The sequence below is a fragment of the Protomyctophum bolini genome (genome assembly GCF_963924005.1).
Source record: "Protomyctophum bolini genome assembly, chromosome: 3".
NCBI classification, from domain to species: domain Eukaryota; kingdom Metazoa; phylum Chordata; class Actinopteri; order Myctophiformes; family Myctophidae; genus Protomyctophum; species Protomyctophum bolini.
This window is the reverse complement of record NC_137864.1, coordinates 24,886,764-24,891,063: the sequence shown is the minus strand read 5'-3', so window position 1 is coordinate 24,891,063 and position 4,300 is coordinate 24,886,764. Positions and strand designations below refer to the sequence as shown.

Here is a 4,300-nt window from a genome sequence, read left to right as displayed (position 1 = left end):
ACAGTCTTATGGTCATCGGTGTGGGACATAGAAATAGAATGAAGCCAGTAGCCTATATGTATGTTCACAGTGCTTTAGCCTCCCTTTCTTTATGATGTCGAGCTCCATATTGCTCATTAAATGTAGTTTTTCATTTCGGCATATTTGGTTTATTTATCTCTGCATTAACTATACTAAATTGATTGTGAGAGCTCAACAAAGTAACAAACCGACCATCCCACTGGCAGTGTTGCCAGGTTTTGGAAGAGAACCAAGCAACCATGTCTATGAAAACAAGCCCAAAAGAAGCCTGACTAGGCTTAGTAGCCTATATATAACAAGCCCAAAGTCGCTTATAATTAAGCGGACATGGCAACACTCCGAACGTCTCCACTCGCTTCGGAGCTGAGCAGCGCTGCAGAGATTTTAATACCCAGGCAGACGACGTAAATGACAGTTATGGCACAAGCACTGTATATCACAAAAAACCGGACAATTATGTGTCCGGCCAGAGGTTGAGGTGGGAGGAGGACAGGTGGGTCTAAAACCGGACTGTCCGGCGTGAAACCGGACGTCTGGCCACCCTAATTGTGGTTCATCTGTTTGGCTAACCAGCATTGTGTTTGCTGTTTGGCTAACCAGCATTGTGGTCCAATGTTTGCTGTTTGGCTAACCAGCATTGTGTTTGCTGTTTGGCTAACCAGCATTGTGTTTGCTGTTTGGCTAACCAGCATTGTGGTTCAATGTTTGCTGTTTGGCTAACCAGCATTGTGGCTGTTTGGCTAACCAGCATTGTGTTTGCTGTTTGGCTAACCAGCATTGTGGTTCATCTGTTTGGCTAACCAGCATTGTGGTTCATCTGTTTGGCTAACCAGCATTGTGGTTCATCTGTTTGTCTAACCAGCATTGTGTTTGTCTAACCAGCATTGTGTTTGCTGTTTGGCTAACCAGCATTGTGTTTGTCTAACCAGCATTGTGTTTGTCTAACCAGCATTGTGTTTGTCTAACCAGCATTGTGTTTGCTGTTTGGCTAACCAGCATTGTGGTTCATCTGTTTGGCTAACCAGAATTGTGGTTCATCTGTTTGGCTAACCAGCATTGTGGTTCATCTGTTTGGCTAACCAGCATTGTGGTTCATCTGTTTGTCTAACCAGCATTGTGTTTGCTGTTTGGCTAACCAGCATTGTGGTTCATCGGTTTGTCTAACCAGCATTGTGGTTCGAAATTCACTGCGGAAGGAAACTAAAATGTAAAAGCTTATTTGTTTTGTGCCGGTATGAGAGATTCAATTTAATTGGATTTCTATTGTTTTACGTACTGTATGTATTCAATGGAACACGTAAACCGTACTGTAAGTATTCAATGGAACACGTAAACCGTACTGTATGTATTCAATGGAACACTGTAAACCGTACTGTATGTATTCAATGGAACACTGTAAACCGTACTGTATGTATTCAATGGAACACTGTAAACCGAAAAGTAAAGTTGTGTCATTGTGGGCTTACTAAGGCAAGCACACACTGATGTTATCCACAATATTTATGCTTTATTTATTTATTGTTTATCGGTGCCTTAAAAACATTATAGTAACACCCTAACCATAAAGCTGCAATGCATAGCTGCATAACTATAGCATAACTGCTGTGGTTGTCTACCTGCTCTTCTGTATGGACCACTACTAGTTGACTTGACTAGTAGTATTGTCTTCCTGCTCTTCTGTATGGACCACTACTAGTTGACTTGACTATAGTATTGTCTATCTGCTCTTCTGTATGGACCACTGCTAGTTGACTTGACTAGTAGTATTGCATGATCGAAGCTCCAAGCACAATATATGCTCAAACGAGCTTCTTACTTCTTACTGTTCAGACATTTTGGTGCTTGTGCAAGGGACCTGGGTTCGAATCCCAGGTAGGACATCAAAGTCACACATTGTAGTTTTAAACCTACTACTTTAGGTTTAGCATGGTACATCTGCCAATGCTTATCCTCTCAACATAGAATCAGAATTAGTTACACATATTGTTAAAGAGCATATCTCAAATGTTTACAGGCTCTGTGTTCCTCACATGAGGTTGAATTATACTGTTCAGGGACTGTTTGGCTGTGGGATTTGTTTGAGCAACATCTACTTATATCAACTATTTGTGGATGAATGATATATGAATATATTAATAAATCAACTCTATATCAACTATGTGGACCCATGAATAAAAAATGAGCTCCATTAAAAATTTGAGATGAGAACTTGCACAAATAGACCCTGGACTTGGACAGATATGAAATTTTAATCACTTTGAGCACTTGACTCGGCTCGGCCTGCTCACAGACCCTGGTTATAATGAATAATATAATAACTCTTTGCTCTTCTTATTGTTTCACTTCAGTTGCTGAGAATTGGAATTTAGGGGATATTATGCTTTTGCTTGCCTTTTCCATTGCTGTGGGGTTTTCAACCGGTGGACGTGGTATTGCAGGTGGACCCTGGCCATTCCTCCATAAAAAAATTTAAAGAATGGAGAGCTGGAGAGAATTTTATTAGATATTATATTGATATTATAGCTATTTTCTCCAGCTCCCTGTGGTGCATGAACCCCCCCCACCACTATTGTGTGGGGTGGGTCTATGATGGACCCGCCACGCACAATAGTGGTGGTCCCCAGGTTGCTCTTAGTCAGGATGGTGATCCCTGGGTCAAAATCAGTTGAAAACCCATCTAGTGCACTGTTAAAGCATCTTCTATACTTGGTAATCCTCACTAATTCTCATTATAAGATCTGACTATTTCCATCTATTCACTCTGTATCTCAGAGGTGGTCGGCAGTGTAGTTCCAGACTCTATTCTACACTAACAAGTGGAACCACCAATCCTGCGAGGGTGATCAGTTCCTCACAGGTGAGAAGAACCAGAGCATTAATTACCACACGTTCCAAACTCTTCTCCCTTCTGGCTCCAAAACTGTGGAATGCACTTCCCATTGCAGTCAGAACTGCAGCATCACTCCCAATCTTCCGCTGTAGTCTGAAAAGTCCTTTTCAGACTCCATCATGGCCCATAGCACTTACCCTTAGATAGCATTTCTGTAGACTTATAGCATGTTATGTAGACGGCACTATAATTGCATTGTATGTAGTCATAGCACGTCATAGTACATATGTATAGCATAGTAGTATACGTATAGTTTATATGTATAGTTTCATTATATAGATATTCCACTGTTACTTTCTTAGCTTACGGTACGCATGTTTCATGATAAATGTTTTTATGTGATTTATTCCCATGCTTTTTTTGTTCTTGCTTAATGTAAATCGCTCTGGATTAAGAGCGTCTGCTAAATGCCTAAATTGTAATTACTGTACTAGTTGATTGGCAATGAAGCCAACACCCAAGCCTCTTCTCCCATTCATAGAATCCTCCAGCTCTCCACCTGGACTTAAGATATGCATATAACTCAACACAAAGCCGGCTACAAATAATAATCACTTCTCCAACTACCATTAACTAACAAATAGAATAATGTACCTGTACCCTAATAAATATGGATATACACTTATATACATATAACTCTAATAATAATAAATATGGCCAGGCTGGGGCCATAACAAGTTACAAGTTGGAGATGGTACGTCTCTCTGTTCTTATTGGAAAAATGCAGGACAACTACTGTACAGGTCTCCCAGGTAGGACATGAATCTTATGGATTTCAGCTTTAAGATAAGAAAGGTTTTAATACTAATATCTTACAGGCAGATTATGTGGTGGTAAGCTCCCAGAACCCCATGGAATCCTCTGGCAACACACATTGACCTCCAAAGGATTCAGTGCCACCTATACCAAGACAAGCCTTCCTCCTATCATCGTCCCCACGACACCTCGGCCTACGACCACACCAAGACCAACGACTACACCAAGACTCACAACACCAATACCCACAACAGCTTGTAACTCTACACCAAGACCGGGGAGACCCAGAACAACTCGTCTTCCATCTACACAAAGACCCACGACATCTCGGCCTACGACCACACCAAGACCAACGACTACACCAAGACTCGCAAAACCAATACCCACAACAGCTTGTAACTCTACACCAAGACCGGGAAGACCCAGAACAACTCTTCTTCCATCTACACAAAGACCCATGACACCTTGGCCTACACCAACAAGTATGCTTTTTATTTATGCTGTTGTATACTTTTCTGATCTAATTATTCAGAACCAGAATTAAAATTAAGAGTGTTATTGGCCAAGTATGTTCGTTGAAGACTCACTGGCTTGGTTGGTTGCACATTGTAATTAATTAAATGGCCCACTGCA

At 41.1% G+C, this 4,300-nt stretch overlaps 1 long non-coding RNA gene across 1 annotated transcript; it reads left to right on the top strand.

Annotated features, from left to right (window-relative positions):
• The first annotated feature begins 344 nt into the window (after positions 1 to 344).
• LOC308310633 lies at positions 345 to 4,300 on the top strand. The gene is made up of 3 exons (XR_013963520.1): positions 345 to 514; positions 2,794 to 2,878; positions 3,730 to 4,300. It is a non-coding gene; the product is annotated as an uncharacterized lncRNA (long non-coding RNA).